This window comes from Furipterus horrens, unplaced genomic scaffold (assembly GCF_987537825.1).
Source record: "Furipterus horrens unplaced genomic scaffold, mFurHor1.1.pri manual_scaffold_4, whole genome shotgun sequence".
NCBI lineage: Eukaryota > Metazoa > Chordata > Mammalia > Chiroptera > Furipteridae > Furipterus > Furipterus horrens.
The window spans coordinates 149,023,098-149,049,717 of record NW_028327174.1 but is presented as its reverse complement, the minus strand read 5'-3'; the positions used below and the strand labels follow the sequence as shown (position 1 = coordinate 149,049,717).

Here is a 26,620-nt window from a genome sequence, read left to right as displayed (position 1 = left end):
AAGGAAACAGCTTTAAACTGAGTAACACACTTCAGTGTTCCTCCGTTCCTGGGTTATTTTTCCTGAAGGAACTTAATCACAGTTTCCCATCTCCTAGCCAGCTACCTGTTGCCATCAAATCTTCACTTTCCCCTGGATTCCAGAACCCTAAGTTTCTATTACTCAGTATGCCAAGAGTAAAACTAAAAGATCCTTGTTATTTAATTTTACAGAACATTTTTTCCTGCCCCTTAAATTCACCCTTTTAAATGTGTGGATTGAATGGTTGTGGGAGCTTGCTAAGCCTGCATGTATTTAACAGCCCTATCACAATATCCTTCTAAGTATAACAGCAGTCTTTCTTCTGATGTATGTTCTTACGATGCAGAAACAGCCCAGGTTTTTAAAAAGCATGTCTTCACCCCTTTGTTTCCTGCTATGGTTATATTACAGATGCCAGAAGAGAGGGAGAGAGGGCATGTAGGAGCAAAATTTCTCATGACGTAAGAAGAGATTGGATCTACAGTTCAGAATTTGCTTTGGCAACAAAAAACAGTATCTTCTGTGAGATTTTTGGGATAAATGGAAGGATAGAGGGACAACGAGGAGCAGAGAGGTGGGTCAGGTGTGTTAATTCAAAATGAACAGCCCTGAAAGTGAAGTTGTGAAGTTTAACTCTGAAGGGAGCCAAGCTGAAATGCGTGGGGAAAAGAAAAAGGTTGTGAGTTGGAGATGGGGTTAGGGTTGCATGTGAGATGATTTTGATCTTAGTTGAAAGAAAAAGTACCCTGCAGAACATAAAATCCATAAGTGGCGGAGTAATTTTAAGATGAAGGTGAGAGAAAGCAGGGTTTCTTAGATGTTGACAGGACTGTTCACTCTATTGGCTCTTCACATGTAAATTCGAAACCAAAAATCTCACCCCTCAGATCTCCCCCTCTGCAGCACTTTGGTTCTCTGCCAAATGCTGGCTAATAAGTAGAATCTGCAAGCGCTCTGAACACAAAGCTGCAGCTTTTCAGGGGAGAAATCCAAACAAGATCACGAGGTAAGAATGAAACTACTATTCTGCTAGATTTTTGTTGGGTTTTGCAAAATAAGATCTTGGGAATCATGAAGAACTGTTTTTTTTATTTGTATAAAATAAATTGGGCTGATTTGATATTATTATTGCCAATAGCACTATAAGTTGATGATAGTTGCTACTAACTTATAAATCCATTAAAAAAATTTTTGAGTGGTTTGGAAAATAAACTAGTTGCTGAAATAGTCTAGTAGCCTTTATAGTAAATGCTGCCCTACCCCATCACAAAACTTCACAAAGGAAGTTGATAATTCTACGTCATACTCCTAAAGCTTATCCAAGACAAACTTAAAATTGTTTAGGTGCTATTTCCTCAAAACCATCTCCTAAAAAATAAACCATTTGTGGGGGAAAAAAAAGAATTGAAATCCTAAATGGGCAAATATAAAAGCGCATTCGTGTTGCTACTTTTCTTAAAGATTTTTCTTTTAAGTTCTTATTGCTCTCTTTATTTCTTGCTGTCTCGTGGCACTTTGTTTTTCTTGCCCTTTTCTCTACCTTATCTTTTCATGCATGAATATATGCCTCCAGACTATTTTAATGAAGAAAATGGCACAAAATCCAAAAGTATTGTGGCTGCACACAAAGACCCACAGAAGGTCTTTGGAGACTTGAAGGTGGAATGTATAGGGCTAGGACTGGATGAATAATCTTCCTGACTCCCTCCTCAGCACTGTGCTTCAGCTTAAATTATCCCTGTATGCCGCCATGGATGCTGTTCCCAACATCCTAACCTATTGCTTCTCACTTTTGTCTTTCTAACACTTGATGTTTCTCTTTTAATTCCATCCCCGAAAGGCACAGCTCTGTGTTCAGAAAAATTCAGAATTCTCTACTTCCCAAAGTTTGAGGTGTTTGAACTGAATCACATATCTTGGTAGTACAGTATACTTTAAATAGTTAAGAACTCTGCACAGGTATCACTCTCTGCAGTGCAGATTTTACATTTTGTGTATTCTTTTTTGAAAGAGCCATGAATTTTCTACTAACCTTTGACTGGTAACTGAATAATTCATTTTCTCAGCAAGGCATTGACCTAGTTATTTCTCTCCTTCCCATCATTAACTCACAATATTGATATCCAGAATGTACCAACTACCCCTTTCCATTATACACAGGGAAGAATTCTTAGGGAAATTTTCACTTAGGGGTTGAAATAGGGCTTAAAGTAAGGGCAGAGACTGAGAAATGGGAGTTTCCACTCCTGGCCAGGGTCTATATGTTAAAGAAACAGAACTCCCAACTAACTTCATGGAATGTGCTGATCTTTAGTGGTAAGAAGTTCTGCTCCATGGATGAATTAAATCATTCTAATAAAACATGCAGTGGTAAGGGAGGTGGCTGGAAGGCTGGTGGGGGTAGGGTAGGAGAGTGGGGTTTGCCAGCAGCATTGGGGGAAGAAAAATTATACATCAGGGAATTTCTATGCCAGTAAATCTGATAGCATGAGGTCTTTTTTTTAAAGATATAAGTGTGGCTATCTTTCATTCAACAAGTTAAAATTTTGGCACACACAGTGGTAATTGAAAATGTTAGTCAATATTCTCCTTTTTTTATGTCAGTTTGCAGCAGGAACATTTAGAAACATTAAGACCAAAAATAACCTCCTTGAACAACATAAAGAAACCTTAATTTTGTCAAAAACTGAAAGGATGCTTGGTTCAAGAACTTTAGGAAATCATGGAACCTATACCCTCTTGTTGGTTTTCCTCTGGCGTCTATGGTGCTGACATCTACATACAAAATGAACCTTTAAAGGCACACAGCCTTAAAGGACAGGCAAAATTCATTGGCGATAGTGAGGGTAATGGGGAGTAAAGAGGTTGGGGTATTTCCTCTTTGAAGCAGACTCCTGGCAAGATTCATATACAGACCTTGTTATTTTTGGTAGATCACACTATATCTGTGAAGGTTTTTGTTTTGTTTTTGCCTTATAACCAAGGACATATACAAGACTGGTAGAAAGTGCAGAAGTGCGAGTGCTGCCTGAGCTCCCATGGTGGCCCCTGAAGTTCCAGAAGGATATTTCAGCAGCCAAGGGTAGGAGGGTTCTACCTAAGACATGGAAGCTAAATAATATATTATTAAACACTGAATGGGTTAACAATGAGATCGAAGAATAAATGAAAAGATACCTTGAAACAAATGAAAATGAGAAGACATCCCAAAAGTCTGGGGGATACAAGAAAAACGATCCTAAGAGGAAAATTCATTGCATTACAGATCTATCTCAAGAAACAAGAAAAATCTCAAATAAACCATCTAACTTCACACTTAAAAGAACTTGAAAAAGAATATCAAACAAAGCCAAAAATGAGAAGAAAGTAATAATAAAGATTAAAGTAGAAATAAATGAAATAGAGGAATAGGACTACTTCAAACTAAAAAGTTTTTGCACAGCAAAATAAAGAGATAACCCACTATATTGGAGAACATATTTGCAGATACATCTAATAAGGGGTTAATACCCAAAATTTAAAAAGAACTTATAAAACTCAATACCAAAAAATCCAATGAAAAGTGGGCCAAAGGCCTGAATAGACACTTCTTTAAAGAGGACATACAGATGACTAATAGACATATGAAAAGATGCTCAACCTCATTAATCATCAGAAAAATTTGAATTAAAATTACAATGAGATATCATCTCATACCAGTCAGAATGGCTATCATCAGTAAATCAACATACAAGTGCTGGTGAAGATGTAGAGAAAAATTTCCCCTTTTGTACTGTTGGTGGGAATGCAGACTGGTGCAGCCACTATGGAAAGCAGTATGGAGTTACCTCAAAAAATTAAATATGGAACTGCCTTATGACCCAGATATTCCACTTCTGAGAATTTATCTGAAGAAACCCTGAAACACTAATTTGAAATAATATACATACCACTAAGTTCATTGCAGCATTATTTACAATAGCCAAGATTTGGAAGCAGCCAAAGTGTCTGTCAGTAGAGGAGTGGATAAAACAACTATGCTACATTTACACAATGGAATACTACTTGGCTGTAAAAAAAAAAAAAATTTAACCATTTGTAACAACATGGATAGACCTGGGGAACATTATCTAAGTGAAGTAAGCCAGTCAGAGAAAGATAAATAGCATATGATTTCACTCATATGTTCATTATAATGAACAAACTGAACTATCAAGAAAAGTAGAGACAGACTCATAGAGAGCAGGCTGATAGCTTCAGAGGCATGTGGTGTTGGGGAGTAGGAGGATGGAGCAAAACAGAAAAAGAACTAATGGGCATGGACAACAGTGTGGTGATTTTTGGGGGGAAGAGGGGTGGGTGAAGTTGGAAGAGAGTATAAGGGGGATAAATGGTAATATGGGAAAATACAATAAAAATAAATAATTAAAAGTTTAATAAACTTAAAAAAAAAGTGAGAAAGATGAATTCCAAACAACATTATTTAGTGCATCTCTAATCCTCTTTGTGAAGCTATTTTTCATTCTGTTTCTATCATTCTCAAACATAAAAATATTAGTGAGATGACATTAAAATATGACACCTATTCTACATGCATTGCCATCTGAGGGGAACTGTACCCTGCCAGTCACCAGTCTCATAAGTAACTTCCATTTGCCTTTTCCATTGGTGTTGCCAGAACCAAAAGGAATCCACCCACAAAACTGGGTGGGTGCTTCACTTTTAACTAGCACGCTGGTCTACATCTAACATCTAATTCCCCTTTACTTTGAACACCTTATAAATTGGATGACTGTCACAATTTCCCTCACAATACTAGTGCATCTGAGACCTTTTGCAATTGAAAGAATATTTTGCTTGTTACTTCTCTTGAATTTTGTAGCAAAGATTTAATATTTTCATTAAAAATTTGACAGAATTTTATAGTTTTGTATGTCTGTTACATTCAAATCTCAACCACTAACTTGTTAGCCTGCTGGCCCTATCAGTGGCAGTTGTTTAAAAATGAAATGCTATTGAAAAAGTTCTACTTTCTTTATAAAGAGGAAATTATATGCCTTTTCCCATCTATATAAGAATGCTCACCCTGGCTGGTGTGGCTTAGTGGATTGAAGGCCAGCTTGCAAACTAAAAGGTTGTGGGTTCAATTCCCTGTCAGGGCACATGCTTGGGTTGTGGGCCAGGTCCTCAGTTGGGAGTACGTGTGAAGCAACTGATGGATGTTTCTGTTCTTCTTTCTCCTTTCCTTTCCCTCTCTCTAAAAATAAATAATCTTAAATAAACTAGAAAGTTTCCATGGAGTACCAAAATTTTAATTAAAAAAAGAGAATTAAAAAATTAATTTTAGAGAGACATGGTTTGTTGTTCCACTTACTTTTGCATTCATAAATAAGTTGATTTTTGTATGTGCCCTGACCCCTGTAGAAAATTTTTATAAGAACTTATTTGAACTAAATGGACAACAATGCAGAGAAGCAAGATCTCAAATGCTTCAAAGAATGAGTTTTGCGATTTCCTTTATACCTTTGGAATTAAGGAGGTAACATAAGGAAGATTACATAAAGGTGGAAGAAAGCAGGTGGATATTGAATTACAGGATAGTTAAAAAGATTCTGTGCTCTCCCAATGGTAGTTACTCCTTGAAAGGGGTATTACTTTTGGGATTTCAAAGGTGTGTTAATCTATAACAATGGACAGGGCTGGCTTAAAACCTTCTGCTAAAGAAATTATAGGTCTGGGGTGACACCACCCACCATGACCAGCTGGTTAGAAATTTATGATCACCTCACCCTGTGAGATTACTTTTGGTTAGCTTTATTATAGTTCCTCTTTTTTTGTCCACACCCCTGTGTTCTGTCACTTAGAGGCTTATTACACCCAAACATAAATTTTTCTCTAAACTGAATTTATTAGTTCCAGAGTTTTCCATCCCGAGGTTTTGTTGTTGTTGTTGTTCATTATCTTTTATACACATTATGTATTACTTGTCCACATTCTTTAGCAATCCTATTTAAATAATACTTTATCAGTAGTCAGCATGATTTCTTCATATCGGTAGAGGAGGAGGAGTAGTAATAGTAGTAGTAGTAGTAGCAGTAGTAGTAGTAGTAGTAAGTTTCCTTGAGTAATATTTCTTTTTAATATATTTTTTAAAGTTTCAGCCATAAACATAGGTGTGAACATTAATTCTAATATAATTGGTGGTTATCTTCACCTTTTTTTAGAAAAAATTACTATCACTTGTATGAGATCCATATTATGTGAATTATATGTAGCATTACTTCATCAAAGAGGCTGCATACTTTTCTTTAGCGACTTGCTCAAGAGCCATATAGTTTGTGAAACCATAATAGTAATTGTCATTATGCAGTGGTCATTTAATAGAATAAAGTGGATGTTATTAACTCAAAGGAGTATAAGCTGATTTGTTACTGAACAGCAAGTTGGGGTTTTGCTGCCTGCTGCCACTCTCTAGACAAAATTCCAGAGGCAATGGTTTGGCAATAAATCAAAGGAGTCTTTATTCAAAAGCTGTCACTTAAGCCTATCAAGTCACAGCTTTAATCACTTAAGTCTAACAATTAAGGCTAAACTCTTAACACCTGTGTTCTCCTATCATTCTCCATTAGTTTTTAGTTATTTTATTTCTATAGGGTAGTTTACAAATTAAAACAACATAAGATACAAAAGCTACACAATTTTGGAAGAATGGTAGGCTTTTGCCTCAGAGGCCATCCCCTCTAGAACAGTCAAAGAAAAAATAACCCTGCTACCTCTGCCAGGCCAGCCGACCTTAGGCTGCACCCAGAATTCCTTCCCATCCAAAATACCACCCATTGGGAAATGCAGGCAGCTGCAGCACAATCATCCAGGCATCCATGAGAATGAAGAGCCCAAGAACAAGCCCTCTTTATTTCCATTGGCTCTGGATGTTACAGAATCCCAGCTTATGCTATTCTGGAACAGCTTTTCTTGGTTTCAATTTCATAAAATATATTTTTCAATCTCTTTACTCTCAACCTATGTGTGTCTTTTGATCTAGGGTGAGTCTCTTGTAGACTACATATGTAAGGATCTTGTTTTCTTATTAGTTCAGCCACCTTATGTCTTTTGACTGGAGCATTTAATCCATTTGCATTTAAAGTAATTGTTGATAGTTATGTATTTATGGCTATTTTATTATTTATATATTTTAATTTCTTTTTCTTCTTCATCTTAAGGAAGTCCTTTTACATTTCTTGTAATACTGGTTGTGTGGGGTGATGACTCCTTTAGTTTTTTCTTGTCTGGGAGGCCCTTTATGTTTTAATTCTAAATAATAGCTTTGCTGGGTAATCTTGGTGTAGGTTCTTGCTCCTCATTTCTTTGAGTATTTCATGCCAATCCCTTTTGGCCTGCAAAGTTTCTGTTGAGAAATCAACTGACAGTCTTATGGGAGCTCCCTTGTAGGTAATTAACTGCCTTTCTCTTGCCTCTTTTAATATTCTTTTTCTTTAACCTTTGGCATTTTAATTATAATGTGTTTTGGTATGGGCTTCTTTGGATTCACTTTGTTTGGGCCTCTAGGCACTTCCTGGACTTGTGTGTCTATTTTCTTCACCAAGTTAGGAATGTTTTCTGTCATTATATATATATATATATATATATATATAATTATTTATTTGTTTGTTTGTTCGTTCATTTATTTATTTTTAGGGAGAGGGGAAAGGAGAAAGGAGAAAGAGAGGGAGAGGGACCTGACGTGCAACCTAGTCATGTGCCCTGACTGGGAATTGAACCAGCAACACTTGGCTCACAGGCCGATGCTCAATCCACTGAGCCACAGCAGCCAGGGCTTGTCATTATATTTTTAAATAGGTTTTCAATTTCTTGCTCTCTCTTCTCATTATGGCACCTCCATGATGCAAATGTTGGTACACTTGATGTTGTCCAAGAGGCCCTTTATACTACCCTCATTTTTTGGATTCTTTTTTCAATTTGCTTTTCTGATTGGGTGCCTCCTGTTACCATATCTTCCAAATTGCTGATTCAGTTCTTTACTTCATCTAAACTACTTTTGATTGCCTGTAATGTATTTTTCATTCCAGTTAGTATATTTTTTATTTATTACTAGCCACCACTGGTGCCCTGCCTGGGGCCACCCAACATGAGCTACAAAATGATCTGCAGATGGCTGCTACTTGTGCTGGGCTTGAAAGTGCCTGGGGGAGACCAAACTGTGAACCGAGGCCAGCTGCCACTAGTGCCAGGCCTGGGCCACTTAACAAGAATTACGGAGCACACCAAGACCAGATGCTGTTTGTCTGGGGTTTGTGAACTTTTGAGAGATTTTAGGAAAGTGTAGCATGAGCCAAGGCAGGCTGTTTGTATGAAAAAGCCACTGGACATGATTTGGGTGAGCCCACAGGTCAGATGGGGAGGGGGTCTCAGGAACTCACCAGGGCAGGCAAACAGTGTTATCCAGGTTGATGGAGACTCAGATATAGTGTCCACCTACAGGAGAAAAGCTCAGAAAGCAACACTGGCCTCTGTCAGCACTTCTGTTTGAAATAAAGCCAGCCCTCCAATCCTTGCCTCAAAGCTAGAAAATTCAGTTTCTCTTGTATGTCCCTGGTGCTTTTTGAGCTGCTGCCCCAGTGCTGGAGCCCAGAGTGAGTGAATCCAAGTAAATCTGTGTGCCAGTCCCTTAAGAGAATGGCCTGAGACTCTTAAGGCCCTCTATCTCACTGAGTCGCAATCCCTGCTGGTTTTCACAACCAGAAGTTATGGGGACTTCTCTTCCTGGCACTGGAACCCTGGGCTGAGGAGCCTGGTGTGGAGCTGGGACCCCCTCATTCCTCAGGGGAAACCTCTGCAGCTGACTTACCCCTCCTGTTCCACATCTCCAACCCTCCTACCAGTCTTGATGTGGCTTTTTCTGTATATCCTAGAGGACTTCTGTTTAGCTAGATTTCAGGTAGTTCTGAATGTTGGTTGTTCTGTAATTCAGTTGCAATTTTCATGTGGTCATGGGAGGATGTGAGTGCCATATTTACTTACTCTGCCATCTTGAATAATAATCTCAGTTCCTTCTTAAACACAGATGTTGATGTTCCTTTAATTGTTTTAACCATGAAATAGAGTGTTTATTTAATTCAGTTAATGAGTCTCTTTGACCACCACACTTGAGGTTGTGAAATCTATATATTTTAGAATCCATGTACAGTCTCTCTTTCTTTATCTTAAAATACATTTTATTAACATATGAATATAACACACACACAGAAAACTGCACAAATCATGACTGTGCAACTTAATGAATTGTCACAAAGTGAACAAACCGATGTAACTGTAATAAAGAGATAGAAAAGTAAAGAATTCCAGAAGCCTCTTCATGCTCATCTCTACCTCAAGAATAGCCATTATTATGTATTCTAATGTCATATATTTAATTTGCTTGTGTGGTTTCTGAACTATTTATAAATTAATTCATACATTACATACCCTTTTGTGTTTGGCCTTTCACTCAACATCATGTTCGTGGGATGCATCCATCTTGTTGAATATAGATGTAGCTTGTTTATTTTCATTACTGGTTAGAATTCCTCTAAATAAATGTGCCACAATTTATTTATTATAATGTAGATGGGCATTTGCATTGTTTCCAGTTTAGAGTTATATGACTAAGACTGTAATAATCATTCTCTTACATATCTTTTGGAGACACGTTTATGCCTTTCTACTGGGTATATCCCTTCAAATAGAATTGCTGGGCCAAAGGCAGCTTCAGTGGATACTACCAAATTACTTCCCAAAGTGTTGTAGCAATTTACACTCTCATCAGCCATGTATACAAATTTCAATTGTCCTGAATTCTTGCAAATACCTGCTATTTTCTGTTTTTCTCATTTTAGCCATTCTGATAGGTGGGCATTATATAGGCATTATGGTTCTTATCAACTTTAATGCATACATTTTGTTTACCCTTTCCTAGAAAAAGGTTATGTCAGACTGGGACATTTATTTTTTTTTTTCCCCAGACTTAAATTAGCTAGCAAATACACTTTATAAAAATTATTTTTCCCTAGAATTATAATTTTGGAGCTGAGCCACTCCTCTGTTGTGTCCCAGTTGCAAAGCAACATTAATTAGAGAAGAGAACAAGCCATCTTTTATATTTGGGTTTCAAAATGATAGTCAGAAATCACTTTTTAAAAAATGTTATATGATAGTATGAAAAAAGGATTATTTTCTTAACTCATGGTCACAAATTGAGTTTTTATATACTTTGAATACAACATACATTAAGGAAACAGTCAAGTTATTGTTGAATCATTATAAGCTAACAATAATCCATCCTCAATTTTGATTGGGCATTTTCTTTTTGCTTATCCAAATAGTTTCATTGTCCTCAGTGACTGATATTACAATCTTTTCTCTCTTTTTCAAATGTTCTGCAATTTCATACTTAATATATCAAGATGTGGATTTCTTCCTCTACTTTTTTAACTTGCTTAAAATTTACTGAATTTCTTGGATCTGAGGATTAGGTCTTTCAAAAATTGTGGAAAGTTCTCAGCCTTTATATTTTTAAATATTTCTTTTAATAAAAATATTTTATTGGTTATGCTGTTACAGTTGTCCCAATTATTCCCCTTTTGCCCCCCTCCACCCAGTAGCCCCATTCCCTTCAGCAATCTCCTGTCCTTAGTTCATGTCCATGACTCATGCATATAAGTTCTTTGGCTTCTCCATTTCCTGTATTATTCTTATCATCACCCTGTCTATTTTGTACCAACGATTATGCTTCTTAATCCCTACACCTTTTCCCCAGTTTCCCTTTTCCCCCTCCCAGCTGATAACCCTCCAAATGATTTCCACATCTATGATTCTAATCCTGTTTCACTTGTTTGCTTAGTTTGTTTGTTTTTAGATCCAGGTGTTGATAGTTGTGAATTTGTTGCCATTTTAATGTTCACAGTTTTGATCTTCTTCTTTTTCTTAAATAAGTCCTTTTAACATTTCATGTAATAATGGCTTGGTGATGATGAACTCCTTTAGCTTACTTTGTCTGGGAAGTACTTCATCTGCCCTTCCATTCTAAATGACAGCTTTGTTGCATAGAGTAATCTTGGGTGTAGGTTCTTGTTTTTCATCGCTTTGAATACTTCTTGCCAGTCCCTTCTTGCCTGCCAAGTTTCTTTTAAGAAATCAGCTGATAGTCTTATGGAAACTCCTTTGTGGGTAGCTCTCTGTTTTTCTCTTGCTGCTTTTAAGATACTCTATCTTCATCCTTTAACATTTTAATTATGATGTGTCTTGGTGTGTTCCTCTTTGCATCCAACTTGTTTAGGACTCTCTGTGCTTCCTGGACTTGTGTGTCTATTTACTTCACCAAATTAAGGAAGTTTTTTTTCATTATTTTTTTCAAATAAGTTTTCAATTTATTGCTCTTCCTCTTCTTCTTCTGGCATCCCTATAATTTGGATGTTGGTGTATTTTGAGATGTCCCAGAGGCTTCTTATACTATCTTTGTGTTTTAAAAATTCTTTTTTCTTCTTGCTGTTCTGGTAGAATACTTATATCTTCCTTATGTTCCAAATCATTGATTTGAGTCCCAGCTTCATCCCTTCTACTGTTGCTTCCCTGTCGGATTTTTTTAATTTCACTTACTATAATCTTAATTTCTTGTTTTTATTTCATTTTATTGTTGTATTCAATGAGTTCTATGAATATCCTGATCACCAGTGTTTTGAACTCTGCACCTGATAGGTTGGCTATCTCCATTTCTGGGATTTTGTTCTGTTCTTTCATTTGAGCCATATTTCTTTATCTTCTGAATCTGGCAGTTTCCCTGTGTTTGTTTCTGAATTTTGAAATCAGTTTTTCCATTTCTCGACTTTTCCTCAACACTTAATAGACTTTTCCAGCTGCCACTGCAATGGCAGCCACAGCCATCATCCAGCCCTGCAGCCACAGGGCTCTAAGACACCCCCTATCTTTAAATATTGTTTCGTATTCTATCATGTCCTTCTAAAATTCCAAAGAGATATACGTTACTGTCTTATTCTGCTGTGTCTCTTATTTCCATCTATATGTGTCCCTGGATTGTATTCCAAGCAATATCTTCAGATATATTTTCTAGCTCACTGACTCTTTATCTGTGTGTAATCTGCTATTTAATCAACTTATGGAGCTTTAATTTCACTAATATATTTTTCATTTCTAGATAGTCTATTTGAATTCTTTTAAAATCCATTTGTTCTTTGTTCATACTTTGAATTTTTTTAGAACTCTAAACAAACATATTAAACTCAGGTAATTTATATGTTATTTCTCATTGTTCTACTACATGAAGCCTTTTCAGATTAGTTTCTGTTATCTGTTTCTTTTGTGGGCTCTCACCATAGTGCTTAGTATTCTTGTTTGTGTTATAAATTGTGACTGAAAACTAACTACTCATTTGGCCCGGACATTTTTCTGTGTAAATACTCTGTGGCTTGGTCTGCAGCTGAGTTTCTCAAGATAAGATTTGTGTTTGCCCTTCCCATTTGTCGGAACTCTACCAACCTAAAACCATTTTATATTAAATTCTCTCTTTCAGGTTTTTGGAAGCACATAGATAGTGTGATTTCAGACTGTTACCCCACATAGGAGCCGACTTTTCACGAGAAGATCAATTCTCAGAGGAATAGTTTTCTTTCCATCAAGTACCAGAGTTGAAACAAACAAGCTCCCTAGCTGTCCCCTTCTGAAGGTGGGTTTATTTATCTCAATCAACCTTACATTGTGAGTTTATCCTTTTGGGCATCCAGGTTTATGAAGCAGCTTCCAATTAGAATCCCCATCTTAGGCATATCTTGGGATTTACCTCCTGGCTCCTGCACTTCATGTACTTGTCGGCCCTGTCTCTAGCATTTAGCAAACAATTTTAGAGAAAAGCCAAACTTGCTTGCATCCCACTGTTTTAGACACTATACATTCTTTACTTTCATGCCAGTCCAACAGTAAGTTTGGAAAGATGTTTTAAAAATATTTTTTCAGCATTTTAGTTATTTTGGTCAAGAGGGTTGATCATAGCTAACCTATTATGCTTGAAACAGAAGTTTCTGATTAATTAACTTTATATTGAGCAAATGTTAAAATTTTAAACATTAAACCATATTAATAAATTAATAATTTCTCTTTTCTGTCTCTTGGGGTTTTATGTAATGCTTGTTTTTCAGAAAAGGATTCTACTTCTTTAAAAATTTAAAACAATTTCCTCTACCAGCAAGCAAGTATAATGATTTCTCCTTATAATGCTGCTAATCTACTCACTAGGTAGATCCCACCACTGATGGTATATGAACTGGGCCTCCATCTCACTTTCCCTTACAGCAGCATATAATCCAGGTGACATGGACCCATGCCACATTTTCAAATGTTTAATTTTGTTTTCTTAGTTGCAAAATCTTTTTGACCTCTAAAAGTTTAAGCAGAAGCCCACTATTGATAAGGGGTTTCTTCTCTGGGTGTAGGATGTGGGAATAAAAGTCTGAATAGCAACAGGTTTGGATTCCTTCACCCCTTTGCAGGTACACCTCATGAATTTTTTAAATGTTTGCTTGAGGTTTTAGATATGGGAAGTTGGCCAAATTATTTGATTGCTATGTGCCTCAGTTTCCTCATCTGTAAAATAAGGAAAATAAGAGTGTCCCCTACAAGGTTGCTATGACAATTGAATGAGTTAAATATATAAAGCACTTGGCACATAGTCAACTGTGTATAAGGATTAACTTTTTAAAAACACAGAGCTTTTAACTCTGCACACTCCTATTACTTTTTTCATGCTTCTCTGATTTTTTTAAAAATGCATCATTTTTATATTGTCCATTCTTACTTTAAAAGAATTTAAGAAGTTACCCTGGCCAGTGTAGCTCACTCGGTTGGAGTATCATCGCATAAACTAAAAGGTCACAGGTTCAATTCCTGGTCAGAGCACATGCCTGGTTGCATGTTCAGTTCCTAGTCAGGGCACATAGGAGAGGCAACCAATCAATGTTTCCCTCCATTCTGTCTCCCTCTCTTCCCCTCTCTCTAAAATCAATAAGCATATCCTCAGGTGAGGGGAAGGAAAGGGCTGAACTGGGAGCCTACACAGAAGCACAGCAAAGAGAGTCAAAGAGATAGGAAGGCTTTTATCCACCCTCTCCATTTTTGGCTTAAAGAGACTGAGACATGCAGAGATCCTGGGTCTAAGCTTAGGAGTAGTGAGTTGGTTATTGTATCTCTGCTTCTTTGAAATCACTAAAGACTTGGTCCAACACACAGCTGTCTTCAAAGTATGTGAGGCATGAGGAGGGGCACTGGAGGGGAATAAAACACAATGAAATAAATAATTCAAAATGTTTAATCACACTAAAACTAGAGGTCCATAAGCCAAACCAAAAGTCAGCTTCTTTAAATGTTTTAGAAAGATCATTGACTCAAGAATGAGAAAACCTGGGTTCTATTAGGTCGATTTACATAACGTTGTCATTTTTGTAGGTCAAAATGAAATAATGACAATTATACAGTCCAGCTCTGTCATGCTGTAGATCTTTGGGATTTGGACAGGGTCTCCACATCTGTCCAGTGATGCCAGCCTTATCTGGTTTGCAGGTTTTTGGAAAGAACTGATCTACATTACATAACTCATTACTGAGTGTCTGCTATGGATAATTGTTTGGGAAACAAAGATGACAAAAGTACACCCTTGTTCCCAAGTTGCTGGCAGTCCAGCAGAGGAGACAGAAGGTCAAACACAGTTGGATACAGTAAGCAACTAAGAGAGGAACCAATAAATTCTGCTTGATTCTTGGTGGTTAAAGAGACAAAGGTTATAAGGGTTAACTAGCAGCATTTTGAGCAAAGGACAAGAGGCATCTATGGCAAGGGGAATAGCTTGGGCAAAATTATGGAGATGTAAAAGCGTGTTAGGAATCGAGGAACAGTAAGCAGTCCAGTGGGTCTAAAATGTACAGAGTGTGAAAGGAGGGGCTGTGTGGAGCTTGAAAGTTTAAAGGGGCAGGTAGTATCATTGTATAAAATTGATTGGGTAAGACCACCTCCAGGAAAACTGTGGAAGAGCATAGAAGTGCTTTACAAATTCTAACTGTTTTTCACCTGGAAGATGTAAATGGAATTTTCTCTAAAAATTTATACCATCCCTCTCCTCCTCTCACAAGGAGTTTGGCTTGTACCATAGATTGATTTGCCAGATTTCTTTTTTCAGTGTTTCCTCTTCTAGGAGAATGTTTTCTCCTGGGTCCAGGTAAGTGACATACAAGAACTTTCAGAGTGGTGAAGTCAGGGGACAGGAAGTGGTTCAGTTTAGGTAAGAAAAGTGCTATCCCACTGTTGCCCAGACTTCAACCTCCCCTTTTTCCACATCACTTATTCTGATCTCCCCCAAGAAAGAAGTGAAACCACTACACCCAAGGGAACAGTGTGAGCACCCTCCCATCTCACCCACTCCTTTCTGCTTCCCTGCAAAATCTCCCAGGATGAAGTCTTATAGTGTTGCCAAGCTTATTTATACACTCTATTTCCTCTCCCTCCTACCATTCAGGGCCAGTTTGGGGGTGCCCACACAGTTTTGTATGATCTCACCATACCCTCATAGATCCTCTGCCCCTGTAAGAGCATGCAACCTTGACAAGGCAGTGAATGGAATTTAAGGCCCAGGAATTCAATTCCATCTCCTTCATCCAATGACTCCCATGGAGTAAGAGAAAGAACCACATGGTCTTGATTTCAGACATTGGTTTTGCTACTTATTAGCTATGTGGCCTTTTGCAAGACACTTAATTTCACCTCAAAAATAGAGACAGCCATATTCAAATACCAAGGTCATGGTGACAATTGGAGATAATGTATATAAAGCATATGACCCACAGAAGAGGCCAAATACACCATAATTGCTCTCACCATTATCAACACCAACACCAATATTCAGAACTTGAATTAATGAAGACTCCCTGATGATTTCATTTCTTCCCTCTTACTATCCTCCATCTATTCCTCACATGGCAACCAGAGCACTCTTTTAAAAACCTCCCATATTACTTAAAATCCTTCTTTAGTTTCCCATTGCACTTTTAATAAAGTCCAAACTTCTTTTGGCCTCCAGGTTGCAGCCTTCCCCCCCACCCACAACACCTTCCCTTTTATCTCCACCTTCATTACATTATACTCCCCCACTGCCCACTCTGCTCCAGCCACACTGGCCCTCTCAGTTCCCTAAACATGATAAGTTCTATCAGGACCTTTTACCCTGAGCTTTTCTCTGACCAGAAGGCACCTTCTGTCCCCTCCATTCTATATTTCCTTTACACCCTTTGTGTACGGCTTAAATGCCACCTTCTTTAACTACATTACCTTAGTACCACTCTATCTTATCTTCTTTACCAGCCTAATTATTATTTATCACTGTTGATAAATGATTTATTTGTATGATTATTTGCTCAATATTTATATCTACCTCTCCAAAAGAGAATAAACTATAGGAGGGCAGAAAACAATTAGCTAGGCAACCCCAGTGTCCAGCCCAGCATGAGACAAGTGTTTGATTTATTATTGTTGTTATTGTAAAGCAGCACTCTGTGCTATGGCACAAACAAATACAAATCTCAGCATCATTTGTGACTTCAGGATCTCAGGGGGGTTAGGATTTTCTTACAATGATTACTAAATCATGTTTCTTTTCAAAGCACTTAACTACTTACGAGGGAAGTGATTTTCCATCTTTTTAATCTCATGTCACACATAAACTAATTACCAAAATTCTGCAGCACACCAAAAAAAAAAAAAAAAAAACAAACAAACAAACAAACAAAAAAAAAAACCAAAGATGTTTTTGGTGATCTGACAAAAATATATATGATTTTAATTTTTTCACATTGAAAGGGTATTGCTGTGTTGGCTGCTGTCATTTTTGTATTTCACAGTCTAAGGGAAAAGGGGTCAGTGTCCCTGGCCAAATAGGTATTGCATGTTTTAAAAATTCTTGTGGCACACTGGTTGAAAATCGCTGTGCTAAGGCATCAAAGGTTGAACTTTCAATTTTCTGTATTATCCAAATTTTCCATAAGAAGATGTATTTTTAATAAAAATGTCTTGTAAACTCTTTATTTTAACAACAAGACTCCTCACATGAAACCAATGTGATTAATTAAATGACTTTGTTTTAAAACAAAAATTCACAGTGAGGAAAGAAAGACCAATGATCAACTTAACATTCTTATTGGTATCAGTATTTTAAAAGAGGGAAATTGCTAATCAAAGGGCATAAGAGAAGGTTAGCGATTCAATAAATGGTTTTCCAGTTTGTCAAATGTAGAAAATATGACAAAGAGAAACAATTTTCATACAGTTTTCCATGGGTTAGTGCTAATGGAATACCTAGTCCCTGGTGAATAAAAAGCACTCAATATTTGTTGAATGTAAGTTCCTAGAAGCAAAGTTCGTTTGACATTTCATGTAATAGTAGTTTGGTGATGATAAGTTCCTTAAGCTTTATCTTGTCTGGGAAGCACTTTATCTGCCCTTCCATTCTGAATGATAGCTTTGCTGGATAGAGTAATACTGGTTGTAAGTCCTTGCTTTTCATCACCTCGAATACTTCTTGCCAGTTCCTTCTTGCCTGCAAAGTTTCTTTTGAGAAAGTAGCTGATAGTCTTATAGGCACCCCTTTGTAGGTAGTTCTCTGCTTTTCTCTTGTTGCTTTTAAGATTCTCTCTTTATCTTGAACCTTTGGCATTTTAATTATGATGTGTCTTGGTGTGGTCCTCTTTCAGTCTAGCTTGTTTGGGACTCTGTGCTTTCTGGACTTCTATGTCTATTTCCTTCACCAAATTTGGGGAGTTTTTCTTTATTATTTTCTCACGTAAGTTTTCCATTTCTTGATCTCCCTATTCTCCTTCTGGCACCCCTATGATCCGAATGTTGGCACATTTAAAGTTGTCCCAGAGGTTCTTAAACCTCTCCTCAGTTGTTTCAATTCTTGTTTCCTCATTCTGTACTGGGTGACTGGTATTTTTTTTTTCCTTATGTTCCAAATCATTGATTGGAACCTCAGTTTCCTTCCCTTCACTGTTGGTTTTGTGTGAATTTTCCTTTGTTTCATTTAGCATAGCTTTCACTTCTTCTCTTATGCATTTGCCATACTTAAGGATATCTGTCAAGTCTGTGAGCATCTTTATCACCAGTGTTTTGAACTCTGCATCTGTTAGGTTGGCTATCTCCTCGTCGCTTAGTTCTCCCACTGGAACCTTGATCCGTTCCCCATTCTGTGTCATACTTTTCTGTCTCCTCATCTTGACAGGCTCCTGTGTTTGTTTGCCTCTGTCTTAGGTAGAGCTGTTGCACTGGTTGAGTTGTAAGAGGTGGAGCCTTAGGTATTTGTCAGCACAGGGCAACCCGTTTCACCACATTGTGGCACTGTGTGGAGGGGAGTGGTCTGAAAGGGAACAATGCCACTTGCTTAGCACTTTCCCCTTTTCCAGGCACTTCTCTCACTTCCATATGGGCCTGACACCTCTCTAGCAGTTGCCCTGGCCATTGTTCCCAGAGTGGGTGGGTCTGCAGATATTCTAGGACTGTAGGGGCCCTTTAAACAAGCAGACTCTACTAAGAAACCAGGAGTTTCTTCCTTCCTCTCCAATCCCCACTGGTTTGCACAGTCAGATGAAATGAGGCTTTATTTTCCCCAGCACTGCAACTGTGAGCTGTGAGGTCTGGTCTGATGCTGGGAGTGCTCCCCAGCTGTCCCTCCTGACTCTTTAAAATGTGTGACTGTGCTTTCTGCTGGCCTGCCACTGCCGCTGCTGCCACCACACCACATCCTCTCTGCCTCAGCTCCGCCCCTCCTACTTATCTGGATAAGTATTTCTTCTTTATATCTTTGTTTGTTGGACTTTCATGCAACTTGATTTTCTGGAACTTCTGGTTGTCTCTAGTTTTGAGGTAGTCGTATTCCTTCTTAGTTATGGAGGGAGACGCAGCGTGTTTGTCTAGGTCGCCATCTTGGCCAGAAGTCTTTTTTTTTCAGGTTTTTAAAAAAATAATTTAAATATATATCATTTCCTCTGGAATGTTCCCCTCCCACACATACACACACTTCTTACCCTCCCTCTCTTTTTTTTTAAAGCTATTGCCTTTTATTATCTAAATATGGCTTCTTCCAGGTGACATCATTATTCTCAAAACCCTCCCTTTCCTTGTGTGTCCAGCTCCCAAGGCCAATAGAGAAAGTGACACATTCCTCATTTTCCATTGCCCTTGTTAACCCCAGCCCTAGGCCCAATGACTTATGTTAATTTCTTGATATTTTTGTCACCGGGGACCCCGATGATCTTTTCTATTCCATGGTGATTCTGCTGTTATCAGTCGTTATCACTTGAGTGCCTATTTTGTTGTTCCACAAAAGCTCATCCTACCATTATCAGCAGAACATTTCTACCTCTAGGATAGGGGACATTGGAATTTCCAGTTTACAGATAACCCTGCCCCCTTCCCATCTTTCTATTTCTCTAACTCCCATCTTTAAAAAATTCTTTATAAAAATATTTTCAACATTGTAGTAAAATAGACATTAAAATTTACATTTTAACCATTTTTAAGTATACAGTACTATGACCTAACCCTTTCATATTGTTGAGCAACCACCTCTAAAACTTTTTTCATTTAACTAAACTGAAACTCAATATTCATGAATAGTAGTTCTATTTCTTAGTTAATTTTTTAAATCCTCACCCAAAGATATGTTTTTTGTTGATTTTTAGAAAGAGAGAAAGGTGGGGGGAGAAACATTGATGTTAGAGAAAAACATCAATAGGTTGCCTCCTGTATGTTCCCTGACCAAGGATCAAACCTGCAACCTAGGTATGTGCCCTGACCTGGAATCGAACTTGCAATCTTTTGGTGTACAGGATGATGTTCCAGCCAACTGAGCCACCTGGCCAGGGCCCTTAGTTATTTTTTTAATACATTCTCCTAAAAGCTATTTCAGGCTTTTCCCAGTTATCCTCAAAAATTCAAACTCATGTGTATTTCTCCTAATCTCTCTAACTCTTTCCACAGTCTATTTTATGAAGAAGATTCAGGCCATTTACAAGACCCTCAAATTCATGTTCCTAGACCTTAAAATTTCACATCTCTCCCATTCTCTCCCTTTTCTTTCTCTCCTACAAAAAAAGAAGAATGCTTTTTCCTTTTCTTTTTTCTTTAATTTTTAGAGTTTACCTATTTTTAGAGAGAAGAAAAGAGGGGGAAAACATTCAAAGTGAGAAACACCAATCGGTTGCCTCTTGTAATCATCCTGAACCCACAATCCACGCATGTGCCTTGACTGGAAATCAAACCAGTGACCCTTTGCCTTCCAGGAGGACATCCAACCAATCGAGTCATATAAGACAAAGCTGCCTCCTCCTTTTCAAAGCTGACCCTTCCACTAGAGTTATTTCCTCTCTCTGTCTCCTCTAGGATTTTATTATGTCAGTTTTCTCCTTTTTATTTGTTCCTTTCCCTCTACATTAAAATATTCACAAGAGTCCCATATCACAATAAAAAAGCTCAATATTAACAATAATAAAATCATGTATTAAGTTTCTGTTATGTGCCAGCTACTAGGCAAAGTGCTTAAAATACACCTTCTCACCCTGGCTGGTGTGTCTCAGTGGATTGAGTACTGGCCTGTGAATCGAAAGGTCACCAGTTTGATTCCCTCTCAGGGCACATGCCTGGATTGTGGGCCAGGTCCCCATTTAGGGGTGTGTGAGAGGCATTGATTGATGTTTCTCTGAAACATCGATGTTTCTCTCCTCTTTCTTCCTCCCTTCTCCACTCTCTGAAAATAAATAAATAGAATCTCTTAAAAAATACCTTCTCATATAATTCTCACAAACCCAATGAGTTCAAATTATAAGGAAAATCATTATTTTGAAGAAACTGAGGCTTTAGAAACTAATTTGCCCAAGAGCACCTAGCTAGAAAGCAGCATAATTTCTTCTACACCTACTCTGTCAAGATGCCATTATCTCTTTTTTTGTTTTCCTTTTACTACTATACTTCTTGGAAAAGTCTCACTTCTTTTTTCTTCACACTCTGCAGTCCACTGCAGTTTCTTGGAGAGCCCACCATGCTGAAAAGACTCTCTCCAAGGTCTCTTATCTCCAGCTGGGTCTCTGTAGTGCTCATCACCAAATGTTCCTTTTTGAGATCTCCCTTAGCCTTCATAATATGAGCTCTTCTTTTTTTCTGGTCTTCTTTGCTAACTCTTTTTTTGCCCCTTAAATGTAAGATTCCTCATCATTCCATCTAAACAGATCTTCCTCTTCCTGCCCCACACTCAGTTGAGACAATCTTATTTATTCCCACACCATCAACTATTATGCTTTCACAAATGAAGACCAAATCCACATGGCTAAGTTTGGCCTCCCCCAACCATAACTCAGTTCCAGCTTCCTGCTGAAACTTCCACGTAATTGTGCCTCAAGAATCTCAAACACCACCTGCTCCATATCACACTCATTAACTGTCCCTGCCAATGAACTCCACATTTGAATTTCCTACCCTGAACCATTGTTGCCACTTTCATTACCCTTCACCTCTAATCCTCCCCAGTCCAGAGCTGATACACCCACATCTGAAAAGTGCTGTGAAGGCTCTGTGGCAGATGCAACCCTGAACTGGAGTGAAAGCTAGGTTCTAACCTTACCTAGCCACTAGGGACTGTGTGACTTAGTGGAGCTGGAACAGACATCTCCTGGACCCTTTCTCATGCTAGTTTCTAGTGTGACAGGCTAATAAGCCAGGACAAGTGGAATAGGGAAACAGAGACAGTTAATAGCCAAGTCATTTACAGCCATCTAGTAAATCCCAAATTTCTATCTTCCCTTACCAAGGACACAAGAGTAAATGATTTACACTTCTCCTCAGCCAGAGGATAAATAGTTTAAATTACTCTACTCAGGGAAATAGATAACAAGAATCCAATTAGCGCCATTGGTGCCAACTACACCCAAGGACGATGAAGTTAAGGGAGTAAATCTTATTTTGTCTCATCAGCATACAGCTCATGAATATTCTATTGAGGTCCTCCCCTAACATCTCCTTTAAAACTGCCAGTCTTTAAAACCCTCAAGATGAAGAACCCAGGGTGCACTGTCCCTCCCAGGACACTGTGTCTTTCCCTTTCCCATTTTCTTACTCTACAGGTGAGGATCTCCTCAACTCTAACGAACCCCATGAGACTTGCAACCAGGGGAGCAAAGGGCAGTGACAGCTTGTCCTGGGCTAACCCCCTGAATCTGTTTCCAAGGCTTCCTTTTCTCTGATTTCCCTGTGAGCTGACAGCAGTCTCACCTTGGCTCACTTCTTTCACTGAGACCTATTTCTCAGTGAGCCAAAATAGCCCCACCTAGGCTCTCGTCCAGTTTCTTCTTCTGTCCTACGCCTTTTTGTTTCACTGTCCTCAGCTTTAATAAATGTACTCTCAAAATCACCTGGACTCGTGTTGTGAAATCTTTCCCACATAAAGTCAAGAACTCACATGCTACTGGCTGGCAGCAAACCCATTTCAGCCTGGTCCTCTTCTGGTAAGACTAGGGCTACATGAGATGCATACAGCACTCATTAACTTCATCCTTTCCTTATGAGTCACTAACTTGCCTAGATCTGTCCTCACTGCTTTTTGCCAGGCTTTATATATATATATATTGTTTCTTTTTTTAAAATTTTTGCTCAGGAAGAATATTTGCCCATAAGTCACACAGGATTTAAGATTTTATTTATTTAGATCTAGTGAGAGGGGAAGGGAGGGAGAAAAAGAGGGAGAGAATCATTGACGTGTGAAAGAAAAATTGATCGGTTGCTCTCAAAAGCCCCCAACAGGGGACCTGGCCCACAAACCAGGCATGTGCCCTGACTGGGAATCTAACACCCGGACTTTCCATTTGCAGGCTGACACTCAGCCCACTGAGCCACACCAGCTGGGGCTACCAAGCTGTTTTAATTGGCCTCCTAACTAGCCTTCTTTTCTCTCTTTTCTTCCTTCAGATGGTTCTTTACATAGCCATAAAATTGCATTCCCAATACACATTTTTGATGATATTTCACTTGCTTTAAAAACTTTCAAGGTTCCTGTTAGCTATAGGATAAAATTCAGACTTCTTACTTTTGTACTCACAACCCTCTGCATGGAGGTCCATATATAAATTGGATTATATATGTGGTTGGGATAAGCAGTTGGGGGGGGAAATCTCTTACTTATTCTTCATACTAAAGGTAATAGTGAATCAAACCTTTAGGTATTAAAAAATAAACTATGAAAGTTTTAGAAAGTGGCATAATAAATTTATTTGTAATCTTAGAGGAAGGGAGTTCTTTTGAAGCAAGACACAAAACTCTGAAGTTCTTTAAAAAAATTTTTTTGAATTTAAGCACATAATATTTGAAAACATGTATGAAAAAGAAATGCCATTAACAAATTCTAAATATAAATGGTTGTGGGGAAAATTTCCAACACACGTCATAAGCTGGGGTTTTATTTCTTAATTTACAAAGAGTTCATATAAATCAATAATTTATAGAAATTGACAACAAATGTTTTTAAAAAGATGCTCAGTTCCACTAAATAATAAAAAGAATAAAATTTGAAGCTATGAGATATTGCCGCTAAGGCTACAGAGAAAAGGCATGAGCAGGGATTGCTGAAAAAATTATGAATTAATACAAATTACTAGAAGTCAATTGGGTGATATTTATTAAAATAGAAAATGCACATACCCTTTGATCCAGCAATTCCACTGCTGGAAATTTATGCTACTAACAAATTTACAAAGATTTACCAAGAATCATAACACACACACATACGCTCACTCAGCTGTCAGTTGCAACACTGGTGATATTAGAAAAAGAAAGGAAAAACTGGAAATGGATAAAGTGTTAATCAATAAAAGATTAGTTATGGTATTTTTATATGATTGAGTACTAGTAACATAATCATGCTTCTTGTAAAAGAATATTTCTGACATGTGAAGTGTTCATGATGTAGTAGTGTTAATTGAAAAATGAGAAAAGGCAGCTTACAAAATATTTGTGCTGTGATTCCACTTTTTCATAAAAAGTAGATATGCATAGTATTTCTATATTGAAAAAAAAGTCAGAATCTATAGCACATATGCTTTCCTGTCATTTATGCATTTCTAAGTACATATACACCATTTTTATAAATATAAAAAACACTATAAAAGTTTTCAACTTTGTAGAAAAGAGAAAGGCAATTAATCTGTGCCTGTATATGCTCTACATTAAGCAATAAACACTAGAGTCCATGTCATAGAGATTTATAAAAATTAATAATTAACTAAGAATAGCTCACTGAAAGGACTACAGTTAAAATAATATAAAAGTTCTGTTTAGAGTTTGCCTGGGGGAACACGATATGTTCCCATTCATCTAACCTACTCAACTGGCTCTATTTGCATTGCCTCATTTATCAAATGCTGCCACCCAATATTGCTTAATCCATGTGTGTGTATAAATAGTGTTCGAATATAACTGCATCAATTACTACCAAGTGTTACAGCAGGAAACCTTATCACTTGAAACCAGCCCTTCATATTTATAACTTAGGTGAGTATCATAACCAGCATGCGAGAATATTTGTCATATGTTACTGGAAAAGCAGCACAAAAGAGCCAATGATGTTTATATTGCTGTATAGTCTGAAATATTTTGATTTAAAAGTAGGAGAGTAAAGAGTAAATTTTTAATTCTGAAAAATTAGTGAAAGGAGTGATCATGTAGATTATTTACAGAGAATGCTTTGTTTTTTAGAATAGGATATGAAAATATTTCCTGACTGTGCTTTTTTTAAAAAGTATATTTTATTGATTATGTTATTATAGCTGTCCCAGTTCTTTCCCCTTTGTCCCCCTCCACTCAGTACTACCATTTCCTCCAGCAATCTCACACCCTTAGTTCACATGCATATAAGTTCTTTGGCTTCTCCATTTCCTTTAATATTCACATCATCCCCTATCTATTTTGTACCAACCAATTATGCTTCTTAGTCCCTGTACCTTTTTCCCTGTCCTCCCTCTTTCTCCTGTTGATAACCCTCCAAGTGATCCCCACACATATGATTCTATTCCTGTTCTGGTTGTTTCCTTAGTTTGTTTTTGTTTTTATTTTTTAGATTCAGTGGTTCGTAGTTGTGAGTTTGTTGTCATTTTAACGTTCATAGTTTTGATCTTCTTTTTCTTCAGTAAGTCCCTTTAACATTTCATATAATAACGGCTTGGTGATGATGAACTCCTTTAGCTTTACCTTTTCTGGGAGGCACTTCATCTGCCCTTTCATTCTAAATGATAGCTTTGCTGGATAGAGTAATCTTGGTTGTAGGTCCTTGCTTTTCATCACATTGAATACTGCTTGCCAGTCCCTTCTTGCACACAAAGTTTCCTTTGAGAAATCAACTGATAGTCTTATAGGTACCCCTTTGTAGGTAACTCTCTGCTTTTCTCTTGCTGCTTTTAAGATTCTCTCTTTATCTTGAACCTTTGGCATTTTAATTATGATGTGTCTTAGTGTGGTAGTCTTTGAGTCTAGCTTGTTTGGGACTCTCTGTGCTTCCTGGACTTGTATGTCTATTTCCTTTGCCAATTAGGGCAGTTTTCTTTTATTACTTTTCCAAATAAGTTTTTTAATTTTTTGCTCCTTTTCTTCTTCTAGCATCCATATGATTTGGATGTTGGCACTTTTGGAGATGTCCCAGAGTCTTCTTAGTCTCTTCTCATTTTTTTTGAATTCTTGTTTCCTCATTTTGTACTGGTTGACTATTTATTTCTTATGTTCCAAATCATTAATTTTAACCCTGGTTTCCTTCCCTTCACTATTTGTTCTGTGTGAATTTTTTTTTTTATTTCACTTAGTGTAGCCTTCTTTTCTTCCCTCGTGCATTTGCCATACTCAATCATTTTGAACTCTGCATCTGATAGGTTGGCTCTCTCCTTTTCACTTAGTCTTTTTCTGGGGTTTTGATCTGTTTTTCCATTTGGGCCATGTTTCTTTGTCTCCTCAATTTGACAGCCTCCCTCTGTTTGCTTCTATGTATTAGGTAGAGCTGCCGCACCTATTATGTCGCCCTGGTGAAGTTTCCCAGAGTGGGTGGGTTTGCATACATTCTAGGATTGTGAGGACCCTCTAAATGGACTCTTCTGAGAGACAGGCAGTTTCTTCTATCACCCCAACCCGCACTGGTTTTCACAGCCAGAAGCGATGAGGTTTTATTTTCCTGAGGCTTGAACCATGAACTGCACAGTTTAGCATCAGGCTGGGATCACTCCCCAAGAGTCCCTCCTGGCTTTTAACCACCACATGTGAATGTGGGACCAGTTGCTTTGCTGGCCACAGCCACTGCCTTGCCACTGCCACCTCGTCTCTACCACACTGCACCCTCTCTGCCCTGGCTGTTTGTCTCCACATCTCCTACCCATCTGGATGAATATTTCTCTTTAAGTCTGTGGTTGTCAGATTTCCATACAGTTTGATTTTCTGGCAGTTCTGGTTGAGGTTTTTTTGTTTGTTTGTTTTGTTTTGTTTTTGTTTGTTTGTT

General features: G+C 37.7%; 1 protein-coding gene across 4 annotated transcripts in view; it reads left to right on the top strand.

The window, feature by feature from the left end:
* The first annotated feature begins 945 nt into the window (after window positions 1-945).
* The window catches only part of IL33 (interleukin 33), a 49,758-nt gene continuing 24,083 nt past the window's right edge, over window positions 946-26,620 (top strand). For 2 of the 4 annotated variants that reach the window (XM_090274112.1, XM_090274115.1), the window contains exons 1-2: window positions 946-1,027; window positions 12,584-12,736. The gene's annotated coding sequence lies outside the window, so the exon portion shown is untranslated. Of the gene's footprint in view, window positions 1,028-12,583; window positions 12,737-24,576; window positions 24,637-26,620 lie in introns of those variants that run through there. The other 2 variants (XM_090274114.1, XM_090274113.1) reach the window with 2 other exon arrangements.